Genomic DNA, 17,610 nt, shown 5'->3' on the forward strand with positions numbered 1-17,610 from the left:
GCCTTATACACTCAGTCAGATTTTATCCGACAATGACAACGTGTCTGCTGTTTTTAGCTATTTTAAATCAATAGAGGTTTTTAATTGTATTTAAAATTTATGTTATTGTTATCTCTTTGATTTATTTTTTAGATATTTGTTATTTTATATCTGTACATGGTGGCCTAACTAATTAGGTCACCGAGAGCTTAAATTTTTAGATATTACCTGGCCTTGGTGCATTGTACCCTTAGTTGCTAATGCGCCAAAAAATTCAAAAAACAAACACCTCAATCAGATCACCTCGCAGGTGCCTGGTCTCCAGCCACTGCAATTTGTAGAATTTAAGCATCTCTTGGGAAGAGGATCCCCTCATTCCCCTCATCAATCTTGTTGCTCTTCTCTGTACATGCTCAAGCAAATCTACATCCTTCCTAAAATGAGGTCTCAGACCTGTACGCAATACTCAAGGCATGGCCTGACCATTGCCTTATACAGAGGGGCCTCCTTTTCCCTGCTAGGAAAATTCCTATATATCATTGACAAAACCCTATGACCTGCCCTGGCAGCATTGCTCAGAAAACTTCATATCTGACTGCACAATTACTCCCAGGTCTTTTTCATTTTCTACCACCTTAAGTGTTGTACCACACAGTTGGTACGTTTCTCTGGGGTTACTTCTACCCATATACAGTACTTTGCATTTGTCAAGGTTAAACTTCAGTTGCCACAAAGGCGCCTCCGTAGCCAGGCGGGAAGGAGCAGCAGTGAATAGCACACTCTTCTTGATTAGACTGGGGTTCGAGCCCGTCACCACCAAATACGGAGGATGCGGAAAGGTCAGGGAATGACCACCGCATATCCTGGCGCAATATGGCCTTAGTTGCTAATGCTCTCAAAAAAAAAAACGAAAAAAAAAAAAAAAAAGTTGCCACTTCTCAGCCATCTGCTCAAATTTTCTAGATACTATTGCAGTAGCACACTGCCATTACTGTCATTAACAACCTTGCCAACCTTTGTATCATCTGCAAACTTTGACACTAAGCCTGATATACCTTCATCAATATCATTGATAAATATACAAAACAACAGTGGACCCAACACCGAACCCTGTGGCACTAATAACATTAGCTCACAAAGAGCAGCACCCATTGATTACCACCCTCTGTCATCTCCCACTCAACCATCCTTTTATTCATTGTAGCAATTTACCCTTAATACCATTCTGCTCCAATTTGTACAGTAGTCTTCCTGCGCAACAGTGTCAAAAGCTTTCCTGAAATCCAAGTATACGATATTAAAATTATTTTTTGCATCCAGTTCCTTTTTAACCACATCACAATAACCAATCAAATTTGTCAGACAAGACTTTCCCTTAACAAACTCATGCTGTGTCTGAATTATTTCTGCAGTCTTGTCTAGATGATTCTGCGAAGCATCTTTAAACAGTAACTCCATTATTTTACCCGGAACAGAAGTTAAACTAACTGGTCTGTAATTACTCATGTCACCCTTCGCTCTCCCTTTGTGAACTGGGGATACATTTGCACATTTTCCAGTCCGTGGGGACCTCCCCTGAGTCCAAGGATGCTCTCATAATTATGACTAAGGGTTTAATTACTTCCTTTGCTGCCTCCTTTAATATAATTGGATAGATCCCAACCACCCCATATAATTATAAAAATTACATTTCATAATACAAATTATATATATACAGTATATAATAATTTTATTCTTTATATAGAGGTACTAAGTAAACATCAATTATAGATCACCACAAAATTAAAAAGATACTATACACCTTTTTATAATGAAATAAACATATAAATTTAAAAAATATAATAAGTTTAAGTAACTTAAACCCAAATTACATGGCACCCCTGGAATGTTGTTGCGGCACCCTGGTTGAAAACCACTGCCATACCTTCTAGCATTTTAGCATTAGCATTAGTAGAGGCATATGATGCAAGAAAGCAAGCTTATTCAGCATCAGCCAAAAAAAAAAAAAAACACACCACTCCCATTTCACCCCTCCGTTCGCTCGAAATACCTGTCCAGTTGAGCCTTAAATTTGTTTAGGCTATCAACTTCAACAACAAATGATGGAAGTCGGTTCCACCAACCAACCACCCGCTGGCCAAAGGCAAATTTCCGCACATCTATCCGACATCCGTCCTTCCTCAATTTGAATTTATGCCCTCTGAGGTGATTATACTGAGGAAGATGAAGAATCCCATTGGCATTGAGCATGCTCAAACCATTCAAAGCCTTATACACCTCTATCAGATCACCTCGCCGGTGCCTAGTCTCCAGACTCTGTAATTTGCAAAACTTAAGCCTTTCTTCGTAAGAGCAACCCTTTGTTCCATTCACTAATCTTGTTGCCCTTCTCTGTACCCGTTCCAGCAGCTCTACATCCTTCTTGAAATGAGGCCTCCAGACCTGTATACAGTACTCAAGATGTGGCCCAACCATTGCCTTATACAAGGGAATAATCACCTCCTTATCCCTGCTAGAAAAATTCCTGTATATCATTGACAAGACACCATGAGCTACTCTTGCAACTCGTCTGCACTGCTCAGAGAACTTCATATCTGCCTGCACAATTACTCCCAGGTCCTTTTCATTCTCCACCACCGTCACTGTAGTACTGCAGAGTTGATACGTTGCTCTGGGGTTACTGTTTCCCATATGTAGTACTTTACATTTGTCAATGTTAAACTTCATTTGCCACCTCTCAGCCCATCTGTTCAACCTTTCCAGATCCTGTTGCAGCAGCATAGCATCAGTGGTGTCCTTAACAACCCTGCCAACCTTTGTATCATCTGCAAACTTGGACATTAAACTTGATATCCCATCATCAATATCATTCATAAACACCGAAAACAACAACGGACCCAACACTGAACCCTGAGGAACTCCACTAATAACATTAGTCCACATTGAGCAGTGTCCATTGATTACCACTCTCTGTCTTCTGCCACTCAACCATCCCCTTATCCATAGCAGCAATTTGCCTCCAATGCCACACTGCTCCAATTTGTGCTGCAGTCTTCCATGTGCAACAGTATCAAAAGCCTTTCTAAGATCCAAATATATAATATCAAAGTTATTCCCTGCATCCAGTTCTTTTGTGACTACATCATAGTATCCAATCAAATTGGTCAGGCAAGACCTGCCCTTAACAAAACCATGCTGCGTCTGAGCTATAACTGAATTCTTGTCTAGATGATCCTGCAGTACTTCTTTAACCAGTGCCTCCATTAATTTACCTGGAACAGAAGTTAAACTAACAGGTCTATAATTACTTGTGTCAGCCTTTGATCCTCCTTTGTGAATTGGGGTTACATTTGCACATCTCCAGTCTATGGGTACCTCTCCTGAGTCCAAAGAAGCTCTCATAATTATGGCTAGGGGTTTGCTTACTTCCTTTGCTGCCTCCTTTAATATAACAAGATAGATCCCATCCACCCCAGGTGCCTTTTTTATGTTTATCCTCAATAATCTCTCCTCCACTTTCCCCTCAGTTATTACAAAATCATCCAGCTCACTGCCAATGTTTACTTTACCTACATAATTCTCCTTCCTGAATAACTCCTCATGCGTGAATGTAGATGCAAAATACTCGTTTACATTGTTAGCCACCTGAGCAGGATCCTCAACCATTGAACCATCAATATCCAGTGGACCAATCTGATTCATCCCTTTCCTTCTTGAGTTTAAATAGGTAAAGAACTCTTTTCTGTTTTTCTTTGCATCCTTTGCCAAAGATTTTTCGTAGTCTGCCTTTGCCTGCCTAATCTCCTTTGTGACTTGGTTACAGACCAACTTATATCTATCATAGGCTTCCATGTCACCCATTAATTTGTATGTATCCCATGCATTTTTCTTCTCTGCCACATGTCTCATTAGTTCATCTGACAACCATTTAGGCCTAAACCTTGAACAATATTTCTTAGTTGGTATGTAAAGCCTGGTAGCCTCCAAGATTAGTTCCTTGAATGCTTCCAGTTTGAGTTTGCTGCTGGTAACATCATCAGTTGGTCCCACTGTATAGAATTTAAATACTCTCTTAGACCATCATAGTCGCCTTTACGAAAACAAAAACTCTTCCCTTTACCTCTGATGGTAGTTACCTCCTTGAGTAAATCCCACTTCAACATACTGTGATCACTGCCACCTAGTGGTTCATTTATCTGCAGATTCTTAATGCATGAAGATACTGATAATCAGATCGAGAGTATTGCTCCCTCTTGTTGCCTCACGAACATGCCGATGTAGAAAACAATCATCCAATAAATCCACAAAAGCCTTGCTAGTGTGCGTGTGACCAACCCACAAATTCCAGTCAATATCTGGGAAATTAAAATCCCCCATTATAAGACTCTCTGATTTACTGGCCCACTCTATTTCCCTGTACAATATCTTATTATACTCATCAGAGTCATTAGGCCTATAGCACACTCCTACTCTCAATTTTGATTTTCCTATGCTTATGTCACACCAAACTGACTCGACACTGCCCTGTCCATCGATGTCGACTGGCTTCACTTCCTTGGACTTTGTGTTTCTTAACTATTAGCATAACCCCTCCTCTCCTCCTGTCCTGTCTATCCTTTCTATACACATTGTATTCCCCAAATTCCAGTTCCGCATTCCTTATATCTGTGTGACACCACGTCTCTGATATCCCAACAATATCTGCCTTAGATGTTTTGAGCAATACCTCAAATTCATCCAATTTATTTACCAAACTCCTAGCATTGGTGTACACGCAGGTATACATGCACCTGTTTCTATTCTTGGCTACCCTAACACAACCCATGTGTTTACTTGTACCGCAATGACTCCCAGCAGTTGTTGTTGTTTGGTTTTTAGGAGCATTAGCAACTAAGGCCATATTGCTCCATGGATATGCAGTGGTCATTCCCTGACCTTTCCGCATCCTCCGTATTTTTGACTCCCAGCAGTCTCTGAAATATCCTGCATCTTGTTTTTCAGGCTTCTGCTCATTTCAATAGAAGCAGTGCAAGAATCACTTCGACCTCTGCCAGTGGCTACTGTTAATTTGTTAGTCCTTGTTTCCCCCCCAACTAGCAGTTTTCCGACTCACCTAACTCTGCCTCGACAGCATCAGCAAAAATTCTTGCACCCTTTCTATTTAAGTGTATCCCATCCCTGTAGAAGCAATCTCTCCTGTTAACAAGTAGTTGGATACCGAGTCACAACTCAAGCAAACCTTTCTTATGTTTAACTTCAACAATTTCTCCTCCACTTTGTTCTCAGTTATTACAAAATCATTAAGCACCATGTTACAATTTGATAACCTTGTGGTATTTTCAAATCTTAATAACTCCTCATTTGTGAATGTAGATGCTAAATACTGATTTAGTTTGTTAGCTACCTGAGCAGGATCATCAACAGTCGAACCACTGATATCAAGTGGACCAATCAGATTCATCCCCTTCCTTTTAGAGTTTATATAAGTAAAGAAATCCTTGCTGTTTTTCTTAGCATCCTTTGCCAAAGATTTCTCATAATCTGCCTTTGTCTGCCTAACCTCCTTTGTGACTTGATTACATACTAGCTTATATCTGCCGTAGGCTTCTGTATCGCCTGATAATTTATATGCATCCCATGCATTTTTCTTCTCTGTCATGAGTCTCATTAGTTCATTTGACAACCATTTAGACCTAAACCTTGAACAATATTTCTTAATAGGTATGAAACTTTTAGTAGCTTCCACAATTAATTCCTTGAATGCTTCCCACTTAGAATTTGCTGTTGGTAACATCATCAGTTGATCCCACTGTCCAGAATTTAAAAACTATCTGAGACCACTGTACTCACCTTTACGGAAGCAAAAACAATTTCCTTTACCCTTGATGGTAATTATATCTTTAAGTAAATCCCACATCAGTACACTGTGATCACTGGCACCTAGTAGTTCCTTTATATGCAAATTCTTAATACACAAATGATCACTTCTGATAACCTGATCAAGAGTATTACTCCCTCTGGTTGCCTCTCGAACATGCTGCTACAGAAAACAATCATCCAATAAATCCACAAAAGTCTTACTAGTGTGCTAGTGAACAACCCACAAGTTCCAGTCAATATCTGGGAAGTTAAAATCCCCAATTATAAGACATTCTGATTTACTAGCCCACTCTATTTCTCTGTACAATTGTTCCTTGTACTCATTCAAGTCATTAAGCCTATAACACATTCCTACTCTTATTTTTGCTTTTGCAGTGCTTATGTCACACCAAACTGACTCAACAGTGCACTGTTCATCTATATCAACTGGATGCACTTCTTCTGATTTTATGTTTTTCTTAATTAACAGCATAACACCACCTCCTCCCTTCCTATCCTGTCTATCCTTTCTGTACACAGTGTACTCCCCAAGTTCCAATTCTGCATTCCTAATATCTGTGTGACACCACGTTTCTGATATCACAACAATATCCACCTTTAATGTCTTGACCAACACTTCAAATTCATCAAATTTATTTACTATACTTCTAGCATTGATATACATGCAAGTATACATGCACCTATTCTTATTCTTAGTTACCCTAACACATCTCATATACCCACCTGTTTCACGATGACTGCCATCAGTCCCTGAAACCCCAAGCATCCCTCGCTCCAGGCTGCTGCTTATTCTAATAGAAGTAGTGCAAGAATCACCTTCACCTCTGCCTGCAGCTACTTTTGACCTTTTAGTCTGTGAATCCCCCCAAGCCAGCAGTCTTCTAGTAGTCCTGCCCAGACACTCAACAAGAAATGTTGCTGATGTCATAACTCGTGAATTGCATTAGGATTTTCATCGGACCAAACATGAAGTTATGAAAATTAAAAATACCATCACAAGTAAACCCAGCTTCGTCAGTGAACAAAATGTTGTTTAAAAATTGGGGGTTCAGGACACACTGTTGTATCCACTGGCAGAAGTTCACTTTGGGATGGTAGTCTGTATTGCTGAGACCGTGTACACGCTAGATATGTTAGGGGTACAGTAATTGCCGATGTAAAATTTGCCACACACTGCTATGACTCAGTACACGCTCTTGCAGAGCAACTGTCCTTGTCGAAATTCCTGGATTTTGTTCTATTCTTTCTAACACCCTTTCCTCAACATCAGGTATTATGCTTTTGGGCCTACATGCTTGTACTCCATGTGTGAAGCACCCATGTTCTCTAAGGCGTTGATATACTCTGAATGTGCACCTGTTGGGCTGCTCTTGGCGGGGAAATGCTTCTTGGTACAAACGTGCAGCCTCGAGTGCTATTTTTTATTTTATTTTATTTTATTATTATTATTTTTTTTTTGGTTTTTAGATATGCGGTGGTCATTCCTTGACCTTTCCGCATCCTCCGTATTTGGTGGTGACGGGCTCGAACCCCGGTCTAATCAAGAAGCATGTGCTACGCACTGCTGCTCCTTCCCACCTGGCTACGGAGGCGCCAACCTCGAGTGCACTGCCGTTGGCTTTACCATACATGAAGTGCATGTCCGCATACTCTTTGTTGCTGTAACCTCTTTCCATGTTGACTATCCTTTGACAAGTACTAGTATGCCTGCTACATCTCAGAGCATTGAGAGAGGGGAAAGGGAGAGAATGAGCATAACCTAAACAAACAAGTCAGCGGTGGATCCCAACTCCGTACAGTTTAGGTATCAGCGGTGGATCCCAACTATAAATGTGCAATATCTCGAAAACAATTCACTTAAGGACCCATGTTTACTAGGCTTTTTTTGCATATTGTAGTCTGTACAGTTCACCTTTAAATTATTGACCATCACTTTTGAAACACCCTATAAATCCACTGACATTTTGCATTCAATGAATTAGTTAGATTCACGTTAGGTAAATCAGGATTTGTCACACTGAAGAATCATCTTCATTTTAAGGATGCATTGAGCCCAAAATATTTAAATGGCTACTACTCATTAATACAGATAATGACTTCAGAGAAGATTTTAACACAAAATACATGTTTTTGTACTATTTCAGTGATAATGATCCCAGATTTTATCTTTATAATTTTTGATTCTTTCAGAGAAGATAGAGGCAAAATTATAAATTCTGGTTTGGCCTCCATGATAATTTTGAACAGCCTTATATGATCTGATCTTTAAACAAGCATACTAAATTAGCCATTGAGGCCTCATGATCCTCTTCCTTACCTGCAGTGGTGAACTTGGTGGTATGATAGTTTCACCATTGTTCAGAATGAAATTAACTGTCAAATCTGAGATCAAATACAGTAAATAATTAAATTCTTCAACTATTCCATTATATTAAAATTGGCAGTAACTGTTAATGATAAGTAACATTAAACACTAAATTTTTAATGTTTTTTATTAACAAGGACTGGTGTATTTTAATCTTTATAATGAATTTTTGCAAAACTGTAAATATATTTAACCTCAAACACACTATATGTTTTTAAACATTGACCACAAATAATAATATTAGTATTAGTAGTGGAAAATGATGCAAGGAAACAAACTTATACAGCACAGCTAAACAAAACAATACCCAACTCATCTGTCCATTCCCTGTAGTAATTTTTAAATTCTTCTTTGAATTTATTCAAACTACCCACTTCCACATTGAATTTACTTAAAAATAACTTATTTATAAGAATATCAGTTTTAAAAATTGTCCAAATGAACAGAAATCCAATCTATTTCAGCTGTACTGTATAAGCTGTTATTCATTGATTGATCTATATTGAAATACACTTTTTCTGGAGTTCTGCCTCACTTTTAACTACTATAGTGTAAATAACAAATTAAAACACAGTTAAAATATGTTTTAAGAAACAGGTAGCATGCTTTCTCAAATGTATAGGTCACAGTAACACAAAATAGCAATAAAAATTAAAGCATTAAAACAGGTCCAAGAAACTAACATGTGGTTATTTGGTATTACATCATTATCATTTGACCAAGGTGAATAGGTGAACATTGGAATAAATCAAATGAAGGTCACTATACAGATAATAAGGATACCCAGAATGAATGGGTTTGGTCCTGGAGTAATGCACATAGCCACTAGTAATGCATGTTACAAGTCCTTACCCATGTACTTTCCCAAAAAATATGTAGTCCATTATTAGGTTGTGGTGATAGTATATTGGCTGCCAAAAGCAACTACTTTTATTGGTATCTGAGTATAAAAGAATTTTTTTTTCTTTGTTTATCAGAAGGGAAATGAGACAGGGTGGGGGAGAATTTCAGGTTCAGATTTATGTATAGCCCTGTAGCACAAGATAGGCTCAACACTTTCAGTGAATTTGCCTACAGAAATTGAGAGACAATAGCATACAATGGAATTGAAACGTGAATTGAAATATGATTTATCATATTTTAATGTGGTAGCTGTGGGTGTGTTCTTTATTTATTCTGAAATTCTGAAAATCAGCTCTGGAAGGGGAGGATAAAAACTATTTTTAGTTAATCAAGATAATATTAGTTTCAGCCACAAAAATTGCACCATCCCCTTAAAGTTTATATTTTGCTGTATACATGACATGATGTCACCAGAAGGCATCATCCTATAATATTAGCATTCTATTATATCAGTCTCAATGCTTCTCATTTACAGATTGTGGAATAAATGCATATTTTTCCATCACCTGTGTATAAAGGAATCAGCTGCTAGCATGTCATCAGTTTCTGTTTCAACACTGATATGGCATAAAAGCAGTTAACTACAAGGAAGAAAGGTATAATTATTGATCTTGATAAGTCAATATATTTTTCTAGTCAATATATTTCCAAAGAGGTTGTCTGTAATATCAGTCTTTTGTGTCAAGAATTTTAAAAAATGTGAGACTAGAAATGTCAGAAGAAAATCTGAAACAGGACTGAAACAGATTATACTCCAGCACAGAACAGGCTTTTGACATATTCACAAGTAAGCATCCTGAATGTGTGTGGACTCTCTGTAGTTAGTTTTAGATAGGGATGGGCCCTGTGGAGTGAGTTTATTATGCTTTGAAATTTTGTAAAAATGAAAGCTTTGTACATGCATACCTTTAAATATTAATTTCTTTTTATTTTGATTTGATTTCCCATAATTAAAGTAAGCTTGAGGACTTTAGAATAGCAATGGCATATGTGCCAGTGTATTGATTTTCCATTTTCTGTTTAAACCTATTCTTTAAACTGTCCTCTCTCACCCCTAACAAAGGTTGATATATCTTGAAAGTGAGTGAAATTTCCAGTGAAAGAAATACAATATTTGATTTATGTTCTGCTGTGAAAATGTGAGCCATAATGAGAATAGTAATGGTGCATAAGCCCATGTTCTGAGAGGGTGAGCATGGAATGCCTGTCTCAACCAATGATCCCTGCCAAACAGGCTTATTGTCTAGATTCTCTACAGTTAGTCTGTACCCAACACCATATTTTACATCTTGTGTTTTATGAAAAAATTCTTTTATTTCAACAGTTGTATATTAAAAACCATCTTGATATCAGTGCTTCATCTCATGAGCATTTTAGGAATTGCTCTATTGAAAAATTGAAGTGGAAGATCATCATCATCATCATCAGCCATTCTCAATCCACTGCAGGATGAAGGCCTCTCCAGCAACTTTCCAGTTCCTTCTGTTTTGAGCACTGGCCATCCATTTACTACTCAAAAACTCATGAATTTCATCTATCCATCTCCGCCTTTGTCTTCCAGGTTTTCTTCTAGCTCCTCTTGGGTACCATTCTGTTATTTTCTTAGTCCATCTGTCATCATGTCTTCGAGCTATGTGTCCTGCCCAGGACCATTTTAGTTCTTTAGTTTTGATAAGAATGTCCTTTACTTGAGTTTGCTGCCTAATCCATGTGTTTCTCTTCTTATCTAACAGTCTGATTCCCAATATAATTCGTTCCATTCTTCGCTGTGTAGTTCTTAGCTTCTCTTCCATTCTTTTGGTGAGTGCCCAAGTTTCACTTCCATAAGTCATGGTGGGGAGTATACATTGGTTCATTATTTTACGTTTCAGACAAACTGGGATATTGCTCTTCAGTATGTGACTATATTTCCTAAATGCTATCCATCCAAAATTTATTCTTCTCTTGACTTCCAGCCATTTATCATTATTACAGCTAATAACTTGTCCCAGATAAGTATATGACTCCACCTTTTCAATTACTGCTCCTTCAATCATTATTTCCCTTTCCGTGGCATACTTGTTCATCATTACTTTTGTTTTAGCCATATTCATCTTTAGTCCAAAATCCTTACTAACTGTGCATAACTGATTAAGATTTTCCTCTAATTCTTTGGGATCGTGGCTTATAACCACAATGTCATCTGCAAATCGTAAATGGTTTAGGTATTCTCCGTTCACGTTGACTCCTTTCTGTGACCAGTCTAATCTTCTGAAAGCTTCCTCAAGGGCAGCAGTAAACAGCTTCGGAGATATTGTGTCTCCTTGTCGAACTCCTTTCTCGATTTTAAATTTCCTACTGTCTTTGTCTAGTCTAATAAAGGATGTAGCACTCTCATATATTTTCTTCAAAATCATAATATACGGAGTATCTATGCCTTGTCTTTCCAGTGCCCGAAACATTGCCTTATGCTGTATGGAGTCAAATGCCTTTTCATAATCCACAAATGCCAGGCATAATGGTGTTTTATATTCATTTGCTTTCTCCATTAGCTGTGATATTACGTGAAGGTGATCCATAGTTGAGAATCCTGTCCTAAAGCCAGCTTGCTCTTTCGGTTGATTCTCATCAAGTATTCTTTCTAATCTGTTAGTAATGACCCTTGTGAACAACTTGTAGATATGGGATAACAAGCTAATTGGTCTATAATTTCCAATTTCTGATTTATCTCCTTTCTTATGCAGCAAAACTATGATTGCATTATTCCACTGCTTAGGCATCACACCTTTTCTAATGCACTTTGTGAAGAGCCTTGCCAGTTTTTGTGTTATGTCTCTTCCTCCCAATTTTAACAACTCTACAGTAACTTTATCTTCCCCCGGGGCTTTCCGATTCTTCATTTTCTTCAATGCATGTTCTACCTCATCAGGAAGAATATCGGGTATGTCGTATGTGTTGCTACTTTGCAATCTATCTTCCCCACTGCTGGTATCATTCCCTCGCTCCTTGTATAATTCTCTATAGTAGTCTTCTGCTATTTGAATTATGCCTTCTCTGCTGTTTATAAGTACACCATCGCTATTCTTCAGTTTCAGTATCATTTGTCTTTCTGTATTACTGCTCATGGCTGCTGATTTAAATCCTTTGTTTTCCCTTAATGCTTGTTCTACTTTTCTTGTGTTAAATCTTCTTATGTCCTCTCTGAGTCTCTTTCTAATGGCTTTGCATAACTCAGTATACTCAATTTTCTCCCTGTCAGTGTTTTTCTTGATCTTCATTTGTCGTCTTTGGTTCATCATGACAAGTGTTTCTTGACTAATTTTTTCTTCTTTGGATTTCTGTTTCCCTATAGGTTTCTTGGGCTTTATCACTTTCAGAAAGTTGTAATATTCCTCGTCGATATCTTGGTCCTGAGCAGTCTGCAGAAGCTCAAACTTGTTCTTAAGTTCCAGTACATACTGCTTTTTCTCCTCCTCTGTTATTTCAAAGACCTTTGTATTATTTACTCGAGTCAGTTTTTTCCTTTCCTTTCCTACATCTATATCAAGTGTACATCTTACCATTCTGTGATCACTTCCAACATTTACCTTATTCAGGACGGTAACATCATTCACAATATATCTTCTGTTAGTGAGGATGAAGTCGATTTCATTAGTTGTTAATCCATTTGGACTCTTCCATGTCCACTTTCTGTTCACCCTTTTCTTGAAAAAAGTGTTCATTACTGACAGTCCTTGAGATTCTGCAAATTCCACAAGTCTTTCACCTCTTTTATTTCTTTCACCAATTCCAAAATTTCCTATAGTTCCTCTTTCTGCGCTGTTTTGCCTTTTTCCAACCTTAGCATTGAAGTCCCCCATAATAATAGTGTAGTGGGTTTTCTGCTCATCTAGAAGACTCTCAATTTCAGTGTACATTTCTTCAACCTCTTCATCATCATGGCTCGATGTTGGTGCATAAATCATTATAATCTTTAGCTTGTACCTCTTAGAAATCTTGAATATTAGTCTTGACACCCTTGGTGATGTACTTTTGAATTCCAAAATGTTGTTTTTAAAATCTTTATGGACCAGAAACCCAACTCCACCTTCACTCCTTTCACTGTTTCCATTGGTGTACAGCAGATTTCCACTTGATAAACTTATAAGTGATTCATTTCTTCTTCTTGTTTCAGCCAAACCGATGATATTCCAATTCACATTTTCTAATTCCTTTTCCAGCTCTAATATCCTGTCTTCACCGATGAGTGATCGTACGTTATAACATGCCAAGTTCAATTTCCGTGCATGGCAGCCTGGTCGTACCCAGAGATTCTTAGCACCCTCTGCTTCCACTCTGATCCTCTCGCTGCCGTAAGAGGGAGAGTGAAAGCTGCTGGGGACTGAGGGCCATTTGTATTGTTGTGCTCTCATTGCTGGAGGGTTTGGTCTTTTCCTCTTCACGCTGACCAGGCGTCTTGAAGAGAACCACTCTACACGTTCGTTACCACCTAAGTGACGTAACAGGGCTTACCATCGAGAAGGTGTGCATGAGTGGATTTTAGGGAGGCAGGCCAACCGGACTTCTCCTAAATCTTCTGTAATAGAGAGATATTGGATCCATCAGTGTTTTAGGCTGAGTGTCTGATAACACACAGGATACCTGTTCCCCTCTAAGCCCCCTGGTCTGGCTAACAAGCAAAATCTTGGTGAACAGTATGTAAATGTGAAAACAAAGAAAGTTTTGAAAGCAAGCAAGGTAGGGCTCCTTTCCAGCATTGTCTTGATAAAGTGGATAGAGATATTTTGTGAATTCTGGGCAATGGGGGATTATGAAATCCAAAATGGGTACCTAAACAAGTTAATGAAAAGTGTGGTGGTTAAAAGATCACACATGAAGGACAAGCCTTGTAGGTTGCATTCTATTTCTTATAGTGTATGTGCTGTGGCTTTCAGAAACATTCATGAAAGAAGATTACATACCGTGCATGGTAAGGTTCAGTCCAAATAACTGGCAGTTTGGAATAAAATCAGCGTGGTCATCAGGAAAAACTAGGAGACTGCCAAGCTCATTGCAGTGAAAGGTCATCGAACACATCGGTGGCTTATGCACACTTTCAAAAGCTAGGAAACTGAATTTGTGATGTGCAGATAACGAAACTGAACACTGTAAAAGTAGTGCATGAAAAGAAAAAAAAAATGTGCTAAACTTGCAAAAATGTTCCTTAAAAGTTTCATTTAAAATAAAGTCCCTGCAATTACTGCCATAGTAGTAGACCTCTAACGGGCTCTGCCAGCCATTCAAGATAAGCTCTGGCACTCAGTATTATAAGAGAAAGTTATGGACTTTTAATTTTGCAATTCACAACATAAAAAATGGAAAGGCCTCAATGTACATTTGGAATGAGAGTATGGCCAGAAGGGACTTTGTTGAAACAGAAAGTCAGTTTATGCATTACATTGAAAAGAAGGTTGGACCTGAACTAAAGACTTGTCACATTTTAGCATTAGCATTAGTTGAGGCATATTATGCAAGAAAGCAAGCTTATACAGCATCAGCCAAACAAAAAAAAAACCTTCCCATTTCACCCATCCGGTCACTCCAAATGTCCAAATTTTTAGTGACAACTGGATGCAATAAAAACTTAAAACATGATACTGACATGTCTTCAATACATGCAGAGTATTTCACAACAATTGAACACATTTTTATGGTGCCAGGTCATTCATACTTGTCCCATGATCATGATTTTGGTAATATTGAAAAAATGCTTAAAGAAAAGAGAAGTGTTCATGACTGTTAATTATGCAAATCACATTAAAATATATATAGGAAAAGTAATTCCTTTGATGCATTGATCAGGGATGACTAAAGATGTATCTGTGCTACAGGATCACATAACCAAGTGGCCAGCTCAGGGTATCAAATTTTTGGAAAGTAAAGGTTTTTTTGCATTTTCAAATACATTCATGAAGAGATTTAGTATCAAATCTGACTGTAATATGCAAGAGTCATACTTCATAAACTTTCAGAAGAGCCATGATAAGAATTATGATGCCAGTAATTTTAACCTTTCAGCTGTAGCCATTCAAAATAAATATAATTAAAGTTGGGGTTACTGTGACTTTAACCCTTGAGAAGCTTGCCAATATTCACAAGCCTGCCAGCCATACCCCACAACTTATCATGGATACTTCAGTGCCATTATTTCTGTCCAAGAGGATGCATAAGCAGCAGTTGTCTCCAAAGATGACATCAGTAAATTGATTACTAATCTTTCATCCTCTCCATTGCCTCATGCACAACTGATTCCCTTGGAGTGCAAGTAAAATCTTCATGTACTATTATTATTTTCAGTCTTTCCTATTATTTATTTCATTACTTTGGAGTAGGATATAATTTAACAAAGGTCATAAGCCAAGTTGCATAACATTATTTTGGTGGTGTATATAAATAATACTTGCATAATTATGTATTTTCACACATGAACATCACTATATTTCGAGACTTAAAACACTTAAAACCCCTTGCCTTATTCTTGCCATGACAGGATTATATAAGAGTACTGTTCAGTTTATTTCATTGTAAATAAGGTATATTTATTTAGGCTAATAAACTGATATGGCCAAAAAAAGGTTAAAGAAGAAGTGGACCAATTATTAGAATGAACAGGCAAAAAAGATTACGTCTTTAAGGTAAAATAAATTTTACCCACTGTTTTGAACATTCCTTCAACATGTTCACTCTTGAAAGGGTTAAAATGTTTAAGCCTCCATGAACATCATACAAGCTCCACAGACCTAAAAGCCTTGTAAGAGAAACATGTGCAAAGGCAAGTGAAAGAACTGTCTGACAAAAATTGGTATTTGAAAGCTTATCAGCCTCACAAGAAGCCCTTATTGACTAAACCTATAAGAGAAAAAAAACACCTAACAGTGTTTTTTTTTTTTTTCTGTCAGCTTATCAAACTCACAAGAAGCCCTTATTGACCAAATGTATAAAATAAATAATAATATAAAAATAAATAAATGAATGTAGTAATTCATACTACTCTCATTCCCACAAGGTAACCATCCAATTCTGCTTTCAATTTAGCCAGAATCATCTCTTCAGCAACATTGGGAGGCAACTTATTTTATGTTCCACAATCTGCTGCCTAGAGGTGAATTTCATGGAATCCATTCATCTGTTATTCCCTAATTTAACCTCCATGGATTATATGAGAACTAATTGTAGACCATGGCACTTATCACCCTGACTGCATTGAATCACTGGGAAGTTTCCACTGATTCAGATGGTCTGGAAGTGCATAACAAGCAAAGGAGTGAACAGAATATACTTTGTGAATGGTAGTGCTAATATTGACTACTGCAAAAAAATTTAAAGAGATTTTTCTTTTTATCAGAAACCACTCAGGATACAGCAAACTATTTTTCCAGCCTGGCTCTGTCCCCTTGCCATTCTGAAGGCATTGTAAGCACAACATATACCCAATCATTTTATGCATTCATCAGCACATTAATGATTAATTTTACAAAATACTGTACCATTTTATCTTTAAACAGAGAATTCCATATAAGACTTCCATAATTCTTATATAATTAATGCTTAAGGCCAAGAAATGCACAGATTTAAACCCCAAAGAAACTATTAGAATGTTATAGAAGAGAAATTACTAAAAAGAAGCCATTAAACAGTTAATACTGCAAGAAACCACTATTTATGTATGGTATATGACAACAATTATATCAATAATGTGATGCACTCCATACCATACAAGTTCAAGTTGGTAATGAAAGGTCAGAGTCAATCAACAAAATACTAATCGTTCATAAGAGACCAACAGGCTTATGTCACACCATATATTTATTGACATTGTTATTGCTTTTAGTTAATATTAACTTGGAACATATCATTATGGAAAGGTTTGTGAGGCCTGCAGTGTATTTCTGTGACTTTTTCTATATAAATACAGCTAATAGTTGGTGTTGTTATTTCTATAATCGGTATAAAGTTGGTGTTGCTATTTCTGTTATCAGTATAATGTAGTATTTAGCATAGTCTGGTGCCACATGATGCAAATATGCAAAAGTATAACTAGAAATTTTTACATGTATGGTACATGTATATTTTTACTTGTAATATAAAATAATTAAATTATAGCTATATATATGATATTAATTAATTAATATTTAAGAATAAATTATAATATAGGAGTTATTCAGGGAGGAGAATGCCAGAAGTTTATCAAACTCTGGCAGGAAGCTAAATGATTTTGTGATAACAGAGCAAAGTGGAGGAGAAATTGTTGAAACGTAAGCCTGGTGAGATCGGCAAAAGGGAGTCCATATGAGGAAAGACTTTGAATATGTAGGTTGCAGAGCTTGGACACTATTCACCTTAGAGGACACTTGATTGAGGTGTTTGCATCATGTGGCACCAGACCATGCTAAATTGAGGTGTTTAGTGATAAATGATTCTAGAACTAGGGGCCATAATTTCAAGTTACGGGGAGGGGGTTGCTT

At 37.4% G+C, this 17,610-nt stretch overlaps 2 long non-coding RNA genes across 2 annotated transcripts in view; one reads left to right on the forward strand and one right to left on the reverse strand.

The window, feature by feature from the left end:
* Positions 1 to 17,610, forward strand: part of LOC150090816 (uncharacterized) — a 123,225-nt gene that overhangs the window by 65,149 nt on the left and 40,466 nt on the right. The gene's annotated exons all lie outside the window — the stretch shown is intronic.
* The window catches only part of LOC150090817 (uncharacterized), a 103,261-nt gene that overhangs the window by 42,454 nt on the left and 43,197 nt on the right, over positions 1 to 17,610 (reverse strand). The gene's annotated exons all lie outside the window — the stretch shown is intronic.

Source organism: Mastigoproctus giganteus, chromosome 1 (assembly GCF_048544385.1).
Source record: "Mastigoproctus giganteus isolate SK-2022 chromosome 1, ASM4854438v1, whole genome shotgun sequence".
Lineage (NCBI taxonomy): Eukaryota > Metazoa > Arthropoda > Arachnida > Uropygi > Thelyphonidae > Mastigoproctus > Mastigoproctus giganteus.